At 40.4% G+C, this 15,617-nt stretch overlaps 1 long non-coding RNA gene across 3 annotated transcripts in view; it reads left to right on the top strand.

Annotated features, from left to right (window-relative positions):
* The window catches only part of LOC140520886 (uncharacterized), a 42,445-nt gene that overhangs the window by 3,567 nt on the left and 23,261 nt on the right, over positions 1 to 15,617 (top strand). The window contains exons 2-3 of one of the 3 annotated variants that reach the window (XR_011972697.1): positions 583 to 667; positions 11,001 to 14,759. This is a non-coding gene — a long non-coding RNA (uncharacterized lncRNA). Of the gene's footprint in view, positions 1 to 582; positions 668 to 983; positions 1,498 to 11,000; positions 14,760 to 15,617 lie in introns of those variants that run through there. The other 2 variants (XR_011972726.1, XR_011972712.1) reach the window with 2 other exon arrangements.

Below are 15,617 nucleotides of genomic sequence, written 5' to 3'. Positions count from 1 at the left end.
TTCTAGCTTGCCCTAATTAGTCCCAACTTTGGTGCTCCCAAAGCAGAGGATATTTCCATCAATTTATCTAGTAGAGCACATGCTCTGGAGCTCCTCTCTAAATATCTATTCATGATGGTAGGCTGGGTGCCCAGAGACAACCTACATCCCCTCTGAGCCCTATAGTGGACTCTGGGTTCAGGGTGTAGATGGGTATTGCTAACAGATCATAAGCTCCCACCAGTGTGCTTCCCCTCATTGCTATCCTCAGATATGAATTAGCTATCTAAATAACTTCAGCTTTTAGAAGGGGACAGTTACTAAGGTGACATAGTAAGAATTATTGTTACAAAACACCCCTCTCCCCTTAATAATATGACTTAATTTCGCCCCAGTGCAAAGTGGGCTCACACTTAATGAACACTCATGCCCAAGGGGTAACTCCCAGCTCTGGGTTGCTGATGCTCCTTTTTCACCCTTCATGCAGTATTCATGAAGTTCCCCTGAGCTGCCTTATAGTATTTTGCTGGGATTCTGGTTTTCTATAGACTTGAATTTGACTTTTTTTCATTGTGTCTATTTTATCCTCTTCTCCCAATGCAGACACTGACAATCGTACTTCTGTCCCAGAGATCTACTAGACACTAACGGTAATGTCCAAATCTTCTGAGTCTCCAGAGTTCATAAGGTCAGTCTCTCCCACCCCCCCACCTCTACTACCAGTAAGAAATTCTTTCTCAGGAGGCTTGACTGGGACAGTTTCCACGTCTGAGCTGCCAGATATTTAAATTCCTGATTCCGAGTCAGCATTTTTTAAAATAAAAACCCCACAGGGCTTGGCCAAGTCAACTCAACCAATTCCATTATGTATCCTCTTGTATCTAGCTGAAAGATTTTTAATTAATTGATTCAGTAAAGGAGTTCTCACCTGGCAAAGGTATCAGAGCATAAAATGTAATGGATTCACTGATTGCCTTCCACTCACGCACCTCTCCTTACTCTAGCACACATCAAGAGTGGGACTACATTGGCAGTTACTACCTGATCATATCACTCCGCCTGTGACTTCTATCAAGTGGAGTTCAGAGTCCTTACCCTAGTCATCAATGGCCTCCACAATCTGGCTCCACCCTACTTTTTCCATCCTTCAGACAAACTGGACTCTTGCCTCTCTCCAAAACCCCCCTCACGTTTTCTCACTTCCATGCCCTTGCTCAGGATTTCTTCTTCTCCTTGTCCCCACATTCAACTATTAAAATTCTGTAATTTTTAATAAGTAAATCAAATGATGTGACCTCCAGGAAGCTTCCATTGTCTACGTTCTCAGTCAAAGTTTCCTCTCAGAACTCCCAGAGCACCTTGGAGCAGAGTGGTACCTTGGAAAGGTCACTGAAATTTGGAGTCAGAATACCTGGGGGTCACTTTGTACCCCTGTTACCGCCTGTGCAGTCTTGGACAGATCATATATGATAGAATGACGGTATAAAGCTAGAAAGCTTTTCAGAGGTTAGGTAGTACTGTTTGTGGTCCAGTCATTTCTCAGTAGTACCCAACTCCTTGTTACCCCATTTGAGGTCTTCTTGGCAGTGATACTGGAGTGGTTTGCCAGGAAACTGGGGCAAACAGGGGTTAGTGACTTGCCCAGGGTCACACAGTTGCTAAGTGTCTGAGGCCAGATCTGAACTCACAAAGATGAATCTTCCTGACTCCAGGAATAGTATTCTGTGAACTCCATCACCCAACCACCATGGTTATACATTACTATCTCTTAATTTTACAAAAGAAAGAAAACTGAAGCAAAGAAAAATTGAGACATTACCCAAAGCCCTATAAGTAGCAAATCTTTAAGGTCCATTGTCATAAGTAAAGTAGGGTAAATGAGGTTTTGTCTCCAGGAGTGAAATTTAGAGAGCCCCAGATCCAGAGAGATCTGATAGCGTTGAAAAACCTTCAGTAACGAGAAGAAGCCAGTTGATGCTTTCTGGAATGTGACCTCTAATCCTATGATACTATTTGTTCTACAAAAGCACTTGGTCCTGCACTGATCATGTAAGATTACTTCTAGATTTATATGCATTAGTAGCATTCCTCTAGACTGAGGGAGTAGATTTGTCAAAGTTGAGGACCTAAGATCCTATAACTTTAGAGCTTAGAAGAGCTTAGAACATAACGTTAGAGCTGTGAGAGCCCTAAGAACATAGAACGTCAGAGCTGGGGAAGAAAGGGAAAGAAAAAACATATTTTAAGGTTCTACTATGTACCAGGTACTGTACCAGCACTTTACAAATCTGATTGCATTTGAAGGACAGGGAATATCAAAGCTGAAACGAACATTTGGAACTGAGTATGTAACAGGGAGGACCATAAAGCAGAGAATGTAAGAGCTAGGAAAGGCCTAAGAATCAAGATGGCGAGATCCTCACTAGACTGTAAGCCTCTTTTTGCATCACCATTGCTTAGCACAGTACCTGGCACTGGGAGGGACTTCATCAATGTTTATTGGTTGATTAAATGATTAACTGAATGTCAGAGCTGGGAGACTCCATAGAAAGCTAAACAAAGAAATTTGGAAATTAAGAGGACTCAAGAATATTCAATAGCAGGCCTGGGATAGACTTGATGACATATATAATATCTGAGCTGGAAAGAATCTTAGACTATATAGGATCCAAAACGGGAAAGATCTTAGAACATAGGCTGTCAACAATAACAGTGGGTAGTACACATGTTGTTCAATCATTTCAGCTTTGTCTGAATCTCCATAACCCCATCTGAGGTTTTCTTGGCAGAGATACTGGAGTGCTTTGCCATGTCCTTCTCTAGTTCATTTTACAAGTTAGGAAAATGAGGCAAACAGGGTGAAGTGACTTGCCCAGGGTCACACAGTGTATGAAGCCAGATTTGAAATAGATAGATATAGATATATAGCCCAGAAACTGTTTTTCTCATCATGCACCAAAGCAAACCTTGCCAGAAATTGTATCTATATCTATATCTATAGATATATATCTATCTATATATGTATATATGTATGTGTACATATATACATACATATATGTATAGCTAATGTTTGCAAAGCACTTCTGAAGAATCTTATTTAATCCTTACACCAACCCTGGAAGCAGGTGCTTTATTATTCGTATTTTATAGGACCTGCATGATCCTTGGAATACCAGATACCCGCTCTGGATGGGATTTAAGAGAGCATCAAATTCCAGCTCCTTCACTTATGGGTTAAGAGCTGAACTTTGAGATGGATTCCTATTTTAGAATTTAGTATCTATTCCAACCTAACATTTGAAAAGGGAGCTACTATAACCAAGGCTGTAGCTATTAGCCACATAAAACTCTACCCACAAAAGCTATTTGTTTCACAAATTAATGTCATATCATTTTGTGGCAAACATTGGTGTACCGTAGGAAGACAAGGAATAAGCTTAAGTACCTACTGTGTGTCAGGCACTGTGCTCAATGCTTTACCAATATTGTTTTCCTTTGATCCTTACAACAACATTGGAAAGCATCTGCCATTATTATATCTACTTACAGTTGAAGAAACTGAGGAAACACAGTCACTGAACCTCCTAAACAGAGGCTAAGTGACTTGTCCAGGATCAATGAGATAGTAAGGGTCTGAAGATGATTTAACTCAAGTCTTCCTGACTCCAGATCCAGAATTCTATCCACCGTGCCATCAATAGTGATCACCACAGTGAAGAGAATGCTGGACTTGGAGTCAGGAAGATACAGGTTCAAAGTTTGCCTCAGATGCTCACTAATTGCATAACTCTGGACAAGACCTCAGTTTTCTTATCTGAAAATTGAGAGGCCTCTGAGATTCTCCTTCCCCAAAATTTTGATCCTAGGATCCTATGTTCTATGTTCCAGTCACTCCTATAAAACTTACTGAGTCATCTTGAGTATAAGCATGACTGCCTATAGGTTGCATTTTACCTTTTCCATAGGTCCTCCAAGAGACTGTCTCTGTTTCTCTGTCTCTTCCCCTCTCTCTCAGAGAACACCTAGTCTAGCCACCCAACCACAGTGTCTGAATAGATTTCCTTGTATTTTCCCAGTAGAGCACCAGGAACATAAATAGCATATTTCATGTTGTTCTAATCACTGAGCCAGATCTTTGCACACTGGGGCCAAGTTCATAGACCACAGGATCAATCAAACCATATTTAGTAAGCACCTACTATGTGCCAGGGACAGGAAATAAAAACAGAAACAGCACCTGTCCTCAAGGAGCTTACATTATACAACAGATTCCTTATCAGAATCTCGCCCAATGCTTTCATTTTGTAGATTGTGTAGAAAGTGAGGCCCAGAGGAATTAAGTGATTTTAGTTACATAAGGATTGACAGGGCGAGGATTTGAATCCAGATCCTTTGGCTCAATGTGCTATACAGAAGAAAAATTTGAGGTTTGGTGGCAGGTAACCTAGATCAAAATTCTAACACTTCTATTTAATACTTTTGTAAATGATGCAAATCACCCCATCTTTCTAGACTTCAGGTGCTTTATTTGTTAAAGGAAAGGGCTATACTAAGTGTCCTCCAAGGTAGCCTTCAAGTCTAGATCTTATGGACTACTTGTGTAACCTTGACGAAGTCACTTAACTTCCTCAGGCCTCAGTTTACCTCCTATAAAATGAGGACATTAGACAAGATGACCTTTTAGGTCACTTCACCTCTGCAGTATCCTAGGCTTCTATAGGCAGCTTTCTTTCCCCTATACCACACCCCCTCCAGCATCCTGTAAGATCTGATCACACATTCCTTGAATGGGAAGGGTTGCCTTAGGAGGAAAGTGGAGTTAATGTATAAGTCTAAGATTTAAATATCCAATATATCCAAAGATATCTTTCAAGCCTCATAAATCTGTTCCTGCTAATGGAGGTGGTTATAAGAAAAGATGTTTTATCTTGAAGAGAGGCCACAAATTTCTCTGCCATTAATTTAAAATGGACAGCCACCTTGGTTCCCTATGTGCATTCCTGAATAAAATTAATTTCATCAACAGGAATGAGAGGAATTACCACTGTTATCACTCAGTGGAGGGAGGTGAGGACCAGCTGTGTCCTTTGGCAATGAGCCTTTTATGTGCTCTCGCTGGTTACTTTGCTTAACTCTAACCCCTAGTCCTCATACTTCTGCAGTTTCTGCCTCCTTTCCCTGCTCACTCCATGGACTTCCTTCTCCCGCAATAAGCATTTCCATAGCAACCAGCACATCCTTCCAAAGGCTGAGACAACAGTTGCTGACGTACGCATGGCCCCAGATCCTGCCAAGGATGGCCAGCTGATGGACTCTTTCTTCTATTAGGAGATCTCTTCCCACATGAGAAGCCTGTTATGTTAGGCTCCAAGAATAATGCCATTTTTAAGGCTTGGGGATTTTCTCTACTGCTTCATCTGAACTTTCAAAGGTCGGTGAGCAAAGACGTTGTTGTTTTACCCTTTTGAAATAATACTCAGTAAGACATCTTTGGCCGGGAAAGCTCTGTTTGACTGGAACATCTCCTGCTGAAGTAAAGAACCAAAGTTTATGTGAAGGAAAAGTCTCCTCTAGTGCCTTGCAAGCCAATGAATGGAGTCAACCTCAGCCTGAGGTCACTCAGAGCACAAGCCTTAATTAAGAACTTTTACCTGAAAGACCCTGTGCTGGGCTCTGAGCAAGATAGGAAGATAAGGGAGATATATTATCTGCCCTCAAACAGTTTCCAATTCAGTAGTGGTAGCAGCATCTATGGGAGGAGAAATATCTACTAGAATCATCACTTCTCCTTCTGCCACCACCATGAGTGCTTGACTAGTTCAAAGGTATTGAAACATACTTGAGACTATATTTTTGGCCAGTGAATATGACTTTAATGGTCTTGTAAACTTATATAGCATTATTAAAGGGATGGTTGCTCAGTTTGGCTAAGACAACACCCATTCAATGATAAAGGCTTAATAAGAAATGAGGCAGAGAATGGCCTCTTTACCAAGTCAAAAAAAAAAAGGCAAACTGAGACATGTTAAAGACCTTAGGTTGAAAAGATCAAGGACCCTCACTGCATCCTAGGCCATCTTCAGTTGCCATGATCCATATCTGGTCATTGGACTCAAATGACTCTGAAGGAGAAAGTGAGGCTGGTGCCTTTGCACAAACCCAGTTTACTTAAATCCAATTCACTTGCATGTCATGTAATTACCTCCCTGATGTCATGGTCCTCTTGGAAAACAAAGGATGAAGAACAATCATCTCCCACTTGATGTATCCTTCACACAGCTGCCAAAAAAATCCAACCACAAGCATTAATCAAACTGCTCTTATGAGCCAGGTCCTATTCAAGACAGTGGAGACACAGAGGGAAAAATGAAGCAGTTCTAGTTCTCAAGAGGTCTACACTCTATTGGTGGGAGGCAACACATAAATGTGTAGGTACATACAAATCAGACAAAAGGTGAATGAAGCAGTGAATTGAGAGACGATGTGGAGTCAGGAAGACCTGAGTTTGCATCCTACCTCAGATACTTTCTGACTGTAGATCATTAACCTCTCCCCACCTGTTTTCTCATCTGTAAATTGGGGGTAACAATTATAGCTCTTGCTTCCCAAGATTCTTTTGAAGATGAAATGGGATCATATTTTGCAAACTTTGGAGCACCATGATGCTGCTGCTGTTGCTACTTCTGCTAATGATGATGAAGATGATGATGTTGAGGGGGGATAGATATACTAACAGTCTGACAAATCAGGAAGGGCTTCATGTAGAATGATGCTTGAGCTGAGTTTAGAAGGAAACTAGAGATTCTAAGAAGTGAGGAGCAAGTATGATGGGCAGGGTAATGGTACACAGAAAACAAATGGAGTGCTGGGTATTCATAGTAAAAATGTCTTTTGGCCTAGACTGGAACTCATGAAGGGCAATGAGAAGACTGGACTGCCAGATTAGTCCTCATTTTCAAGTGCCATTGTGTCATTCTGCTCAGAAACCTTCAGTGGTTTCCTATGTACCTGGCACAGAGTAGGTGTTTACTAAGAAGAAGGCCACTCAACTGCTCCTTGGAGTGTGTGTGTGTGTGTGTGTTCTTCCTTAGTTGCCGAAGAAGACCATGCCATCAGAGAAATAATGAAATGACTTGCACTTGACTTTGTTTTGAGTGAGGGAGGGTTGTGCAGGTCACCAGCCTCACTTCTCCTCCAGAGCCATCTGAATCCAGTGACCAGATATTCATCAGGATGACTGGAGATGACCCAGGATGAGGCGACTAGGATTAAGTGACTTGTCCAAGGTCACACAGCTAGTGAGTGTCAGGTGTCTGAGGTGAGATCTGAACTCGTTTCCTCCTGACTCCTGCACTGGTACTCTATCCACTGCACCACCTAGCTGCCATTCCTTGGAGTATGATTGCCCTGAAAGATCATAACAGACAGAGATGATTTTTTTTAATATTAAAGACCTTGAAGAATGCAGCAATTACTTATTTCCATCAGTCTCCCCTACAGCTTATGTCAAGCCTAGATACTATGGCAGCTACTTGTTATCACTAAGTCATGACCTTCCTAAATGGCTGAGAAACCATCCTCTAGAAAACATGATGGAAGAGATATCTATTAGGCTCAGGACCAAAGCCTTATGGATTTTCAGAGAAGATCTCCGAAGTCACCTAGTTCAACCTTCTTATTTCATCATTAAGGATACTGAGGTCTAGAGAGTCCAGAGATCACACACTTAGTAAGTTTCAGAGCCAGAACTGGAACCCAAATTCCTTGGCTCCCACTCCAGTATTCTTACTACTACCTCACAATTTGTTTATGGCCACACAACTAACGTGTGTGTGTGTGTGTGTGTGTGTGTGCGTCTAAATCAGGACTTAAACCCAGGTCTTTCTGACTCCAAAGTCAGCCTTCTATCCACTATGCCTACTGTCTCTCACATAGTAAGTGCTTACAAATTATATGCTGAATTAACTCTAGTATCTTCTTTCTGATTTCATCTACAGTCTATCCTGTATACAGTTTACTTGTACGTAACCGTTTGCATGTTGGTTCTCCCATGAGCTCCTTGAACACAGAAGCTGTTTTTTGCCTTCTATTTTACCCCCAGTGTTTAAAAGCACGGTGGCTGGCACATAGTAGGTGCTTAATAGATGCTTATTGACTTGCTGTTGACTAGTTGAACTGCATTCATACAGTGAAATGTATTACATGAGTAACAGTTGGACATAGTAGATGAAGAGAGGGCCCTAGAGTCAGGATTGCTTGAGTTTGAGTCAGTCCTGTGCCACATTCTGGCCTGTGGCCCTGGGAAAATCACTTCACATCTCAGTGCAACGAGCTAAAGAGCATAGATTGCAGAAAATGTATTGATCTTGAAGAAATTACAGATCTAGTCAAAACAAAAACATGACGTAAAATAGTATATTAAGGAAACAGTTAGGTAATGGAGGAAACTTTGATCAGGAGCATTAGCCACTAGTGATTTCTTTCAGCTAAAGGAGTAAATGTTTGCCCCCTCTCTAAATTTCCATGCCTTAGGACATAGACCAGATCACCCCGCCCTATTTACAGCTCTGTTCAGCATGCAAGCCATAAATCACATTAGGTGCATGAAGCTACCAGCCAAAAGAAAAGCATGTGTGTAACAAAATGCTGCCCACTTCAAAATACAAGAAAATCCAACATGATCCAATGATGAATGGTCTACAGCACAATGAGACAGAACATGCTATAAGACATCACGTTGGAATCTGTAGGAACCACATACAGTAGTGAAGAATCCTCTGCACTCCCATTCAGAACTGAGTTCAAATGAGCTGCTTACCATCCTACACAATCTTAGGCAAGTTGCCTCGCTACCCAAAGCCTCAGTCTCTTCAACTGAAAAGTGGGATGATCCTCTTTGTACTCTCAACTTAATAAAGACTTTCTGAGAAAAGCAATTTGTAAACTTTAACACACTAAAGAAATTGCGCCTGTATTTATTAGAGGGGTTATCTACAGGGAAGTTTCAGAGCATCTGCCCTCAATCATAGGAGTCCAGAGTGAAAATATCTTCCACATGAGGCACCGCATGCATTGCCTGGATCCATTCCTTGTAGACTTTTGTAGGAAACTAGCAGTGACCATGAAGGAACTGGACAAACAGGCTGTGGTGATAATGGCAGGGTGCCTGCATGCCATTTTCAACAGCCTGGCGACTCCTAGACTGAACTGTTCTCAGACAACAGGAGTCATCAACGGGACTTGCAAATCTCAAGCTTTGTTTATTTGGGTCTTCCCACAAAACAATCTTAGAAACAGGGAGTTGTCCTTGGGAATGGAAATGAGTAATGGCTTGAAGTTACAGGGGCAAATTTCAGCTTGAAGTAGGAAAAAAATCCCTAATTGTTGGAGCTATCCAAAAGTGGAATGAACTGGGCTGCCTCTTGGAGGTATGAGTGACCTCTCACCCAAATTCTTCAAGCAAAAGTCTAGAAGATCATTTATTTGGTATAAATGAATGAAAAAGATTTTGCGTGCTAAGCACTGAACCAAACATTGAAGATGCAAATAAAAAAAGGTAACGTGCTCCTGCTCTCAAGAAATGCATACTCTACAAGGGAGATTACCCCTATGGAATCTTTCAGCTACAAGTCATGACAATATCCCATGGTCTTTAGGGTAGTGGAAAAACAAGGGGAAAAGCATTTATACAGTACCTCCTATGTGCCAGGGCTTTACTAAGAGTTTTGCAAATAACATCTCATAGGTGTTACCATTATCCCCATTTTACAGATGAGGAAACTGAGGTAAAGTGATTTGCTCCAGGGTCACACAGCTAGTGAGTGTCTAAGGCCACATTTGAACTCAGATCTTCCTGTCTTGGCTCTCTATCCACTGTGCCACCTAGCATCCTCAAGGCAAATGGTACTGTCTCTTTTTTAAATGTCATTTCCACTGATAAAATTATATGAATTTCTGATGTTGAATGATTTAATGAAACCAAGGATTTTTGGCACCAGAGACTTTTCATTCTGAGTCTTCAGTAGCCATGGCTACAACATCTGCAGGACTGTAGGTTCCTTAGCACTTGGTGGCTGGCACATAGTAGGTAATTAATAAATGTGTATTGATGTCTGGTTGAACTGCGTTCATTTTGTGAAATTCATCATGTGAGGGACAGATTGACATAGGGGATAAAGACAAGGCAAGGTATGTGACACCAATGGTATGCTATGGGATAGAATATTTTCTAAGTAATGGTTGTATTAGATCTACTCTAAAGTCCCTTTCAAATATGAGATCATAATGTTGAGGACAGAGTAGCACCACAGAGTGACTACAGCAAAAATATGGTGATAAAGAAAGGAACAAACTCAGTCACTGTGGCATCTGGGGCAGCAGGCCTGTGTCTCTAGGCACATCATGGATGAAACTCTCTGATCAAGCCAATAGCACGAGTAAATGTAAGGAAATACATAAAGATATAATTTGTAAAGAAAAACAGAAATTCTTATACTTGGATTCAAATATTCAAATGCATACACATAACCTCTATGGGCAACATACAAACCCAAATACATATACACGTATACCTTATGTGTATTTTCTCACTCATTCCATCCTGACAACATCCTTATGATATTATATAGGTATTATTTTCCTAATTATTGTTGCTGCTTAGTCTTTTCAGTAGCGTCCCAACTCTTCATGACCTCATTTGGGATTTTCTTGACAAAGATACTGGAATGATCTACCATTTCCTTCTCCAGTTCATTTTACAGATAAGGAAACTGAGACAAATAGGGTGAAGTGACTTGCCCAGGGTCACACAGCTAGTGTTTGAGTCTGGATTTTAACTGAAGCCTTTCTGACTTGTATTCCAGCTCTCTATGCACTGTGCCACCTAGTACCCCCATACACATATGCCTTGTGTGTGTTTTCTCATTTCATCCTGATAACACCAGTGTGATATCAGTGCCATTAATATTTCTATTTTACAGAGGAGGAAACTGAGGCTCATGGAGGTTGAATATCTTTTCCAGGTACAAAGAGGATTCTCAGTCAGATATGGATTCAACTTATTGATTTCAGAATCTCCTTCCAACTTTGGGATTCTGTACATGACATTACAATGGAGTTCTAAATCCATCTGAGAAGCATCTGAGCATCTGCGGAGTCTAAGAGGCCTGTGTCCAGGACAAGGGCTGAAGGGGTCATTGGAGCTATGGCTAATAATTCTAGCAGCTGTAGCACTTTAAAGGGAATGAAAAACCTCAGTCATAAAAGTCAGCAGCAAGGTAACTGAGATTCTGTTACACCCTTCCCCAGCTGCAGTTGGGAAAGCCAAGCCACTGGAAGAGGAGGGAGCAAGAAGTGAGGTGGGAACAGAGCTGACCCAGCATGGAGAATATTTCAGCATCCCGTCTCAGCCACCCCATGAAAGCATTATGATCATGTGATCATAGATCACAGATTCACAACTGGAAGGGATGTCAGAGGTCAACTAATCCAGCTCTCTAATGTTATGGATGAAGAAAAGGAAGTCTAGTTAAAATGAATTGGCCAGAGTCACATAGGTAACAAGTGGCTGAAATTGAATTTTAATCCAGAGTCCCTACCTCCAAATCTATCCCACTTTTTCCATGACACCATGCTTCCTTCACCTTGGATGTTCTACCAATGGATTTTTGACACCAACTCAAGGTCCTATATAGTTGAGACCCTGGCAGATCCGGTATATCCCCAGAAACTTCAGCCTATACCACCATGATGTGCATACCCAAGGAACTGGGTCAGATGGAAGTCGTAACTGCACAGAGAAAAATATGTGGATGTCTTTTCAAGATCATTCTCTCACCCATATTATGAAGCTTCCTTTCCAGTCTTAATGCACCCCAGTATGTCTAGTGTCAACAAAAGGTATAGTCTATATGGAAAAAAAAATATTCAGATTGAATGTCTGGGTTAAAGTCTCTATCACCTACTAACTGTGAATGTTTCAGTAAGTTATGCTGGGCTTCAGTTTCCCTTCATGTAAAAAGGAAGAGGGTTATATTACACACCAGGTGTCCAATACACAGTTTGAGGGATAAATATGGGCTGCTCAACTCTAGAGCATTGATCAAAATCCAGGGATCACTCCAATGCACCATGTTACTCAATCTAGGAAGAGCAATTACGTGTAATATTTTTTAAAATAAATTTGTATGGATACCTTTTATTTCTACATCACATAGACTTCCTTTTGTAACCCTCCTTCTCCCTCTCCCAGAGAACAATCCTTTATAAAAAAGAATTTTTTAAAAGAAAAGGAGAAAAAATCATCAAAACCAATCAATACATCAAAAAACTGGACACTTCATGCAATGTCCCACACCTGTGAACCCTTCATCTTTGCAAAGATTTGGGAGAAGGGTGTTCTCCAATGTCTTCTTTGGTGCTAACTTGTTCTTTGTAATTTTGCAACATTTTTAAAAATCATTTTGTCATTGTCCTTTCATTTTACATCATGGTAGGCATTGAAAATGATGTTTTCCTGGTTTTGCTTACTTCATTTTGCATCCCTTCATAGATGTATTCCCATGCTCCTCTCTAATCATCAATTCATTATTTCTCATAGCATATAGCATTTTTTTACATTCATGCAACACAATTTATTTAGTCATTCTGCAATCAATGGGCATCTACTCTATTTCTAGCTTTTGTTACTACAGAAAGTGCTGCTAAAATTATTTAGGGTATAGGACTTTTTAAAAATTCTTCCTTGGGGTAAATGTCTAGCAGTGGAATCTATAAATCAAAGAGTATGAACTCTTTAGCATTTAATTCACATAAATCCAAACTGCTTTTCAGGATACTTGAATAAATTCACTACTCTACCAACAATGTATTAGTGTGAATTTCCTCTACTTTATCAGTCACTAACAAGGCAAGCCAAGAACTTATTGGATGTTGTATTATCAGTAGATAAGGCCATGTTCTAATCTATTTATTGCATCTTTTATTTCATTTTTGTTAACCTCTTGTCAAATTCTGAAATTTAAATTCCATTTATCTTTGCTACATATATATCCCTTCAAAAAATTGAACTAATTAATGAACATTGATTAAGCGTCCACTATATGTTAGGCACTATGCTAGAGGCTAAAAGAAGAAGCGAAACACAGCCCCTGCCCTAGTGGAGCTCAAAATTTCGTGGGGAAGGCAACGAGCAACAAATATATACAAATAAGTTACAAAAGGATATACACGTACATATATATGACATAATTAACAGAGGGAAATGTGCTAGAATCAAAAGGAATTGGGAAATCAGGAAATGGGATTTTAGCTGGGACTTAAACAAAGCCAGGGGAGCCAGGAGGTGAAGATAAGGAGGAAGCACATTCCAAGTAGGGGAACAGCCGGGGAAAATGCCCAGAGTCAAGAGATAGAATGTCTTGTTTGTAGAAGAGCAAGAACGCCATGGATCAAAGAGTATATGGCAGGGAATAAAGTGTAAGAAGCCTGGAAAGGGAGGAGGGGATAGATTATTAAGGTCTTTAAATGCCAATCAGGATTTTGTATCTCATCCTGGAGATGATAAGGAAACACTGAAGTTTATTGAGTAAGGGGGTGACAGCCTATACTTTTAGGAAAATTCCTTTGGTGCCTGGATGGAGGTTGGATTAAAGCATGGATCAATTTGAGGCAGGCAAACCTGCTAGCAGCTATTGCAATAGACCAAGTGTGAGGTGATTGGGGACCTAAAACACAAGTGTTTATTGAGCACCGACTGTGTATCATGCAAAAAAATGCATTGTGATGTAATGGAGAGACAGAGAGAGAGTTGGCTTCTTATCCATGAAGATTTGGGTTTAAGTCTTGTCTTTGATTCACGTTGACCATGTGTCCCTGGACAAGTCACTTTATATCTCTAAATGTCCCCAGAGTTCAGTAAACTACTGCTAAAATCTCTTAAGAAGCTAATATTTCAACCTCATCAGAATGTAAAGCAGTTTATGATCCTATTGACTGGACATTTATATTTCACCAAGTCTTGGGTCCATCCTCTTGTTGGATGAACCAACAAGAGACAATAATCTTCTCTGAGTGTGCTAGAGTATATGACATTCTGGCAGAATGTTACCCCTTTACCCCCAGGGTTCTTCCAACAAAAGTTCCATAGACATCTAGACCTCTCTCTCCATGTTGGGACAGATACCCATCCACCTACAATCAAGAGAAAAATGAACACAAAACAGACAGCCCAATTTGAGTTCAGACTTGCCTGGTACTTTATGTACTACAAGTGCTTTAGATGCCATGTGCTTATAGCCACATGGTGGTCAAAATATGAGAAAGCGAAAGCCTCCCCTTCCTGACCCTTCATATGAAGTGGCTTGAGATAATATTGGCATGGTCTGAAGTTGGAAGGGGGTTGAACGTTTAAGGAGAGGTTTAAAGGTGACTTTAAAAAAAATCCATTGAGTCACTGACACTTCTGCCTCAGTGGTCAACAAGGGGACTCTTTATCAACTCAAAAAGTCTCCAAGCTCCCACTTATTCAACTGGAAGCATAGAAGGCATGTTTTCCCAGTCCCCCTTAAAAGTTCAAACTCCAATTCAACCCCTCTTACAATTTTAAAAAGGCATTGCAGTGTGTCTGTATCTTAAGTAGACAGAGGATATTTCAAAATACAATTTTCAAACCAAACTGTGTCATAAACAAATGGAGATCAAAATATGGAATATGTGTATACTTTTTCACTATATCATAAATATTTATTCAAAGCATTAAAGGCTCCTTGTTTTCTGCTGCATATCTTTGAAGATTGTTTTTTTCTGTTCAAGAGCAGTAATGGCCTGTAAACATGCTTGATTTCAAAGCAACATTGACCAGCATGGAAACACGTGCCTGCCATTTGGAAACTTGGATCTAACCCCCGGCCCCCGCCATTCCCCTTGAAAAGCAGGGCTTTCCAGGCCAGACAAAACGAATGGTCTAAAAAAAGAGAATTTCTGGTTCAATCAGTTTAACTGTGTTTCTTAACAGGCAACATTTTCCCCCAAAAGTCAAGTATCATCAGCCAGAGGTTAATCTTCAGGAATGAGCTCTCTTGGCTACATACATTTCCCTAAAGTTCTCTACCAACCAAATGTACTAGAACCCCAGCTCCAAAGGATATGATGTCAGTGATCTTTCTATTCTTGGAAAGGAAGAGCGAATCTTCTTCTGCCCTACACATAGTAGGATATCAATAGCCAATTTATTGCCTTAATGATTACCCCTACCATATGAGCTGTGTCAGTAGTATTTGAATGCTGAACCAAGGTTCTCACAAACTTGTCAACTACTTGTGAGCAGAAAACCTGTTTCATTCATTTCTATATTCTCTGTAACACTAAGTACCAAGCTTTGCTTGTAGCAATTACTTAATAATGCTGATCCTTCATGAACCAAATTCCTCTCAACTCTACAACTAAATCTAACCCCCTATTGAATTCACTGTATCATCTGCATAGAAGTGGCAGCTGAACCTTTAGGAGTGGATGAGATTACAGAGACAAAATGTGTAGAGAGATTAGACAGATATATGACCTAAATATAATAGATAATATAAATAAATTGGAGAAATCAATGACACAATTTCACAGTTATAAACAAGGGAAGAAATCGT

The sequence above is a fragment of the Notamacropus eugenii genome, chromosome 1 (assembly GCF_028372415.1).
Source record: "Notamacropus eugenii isolate mMacEug1 chromosome 1, mMacEug1.pri_v2, whole genome shotgun sequence".
In the NCBI taxonomy this organism is placed as follows: Eukaryota; Metazoa; Chordata; class Mammalia; order Diprotodontia; family Macropodidae; genus Notamacropus; species Notamacropus eugenii.
This window is presented reverse-complemented; position numbering and strand designations above follow the sequence as displayed.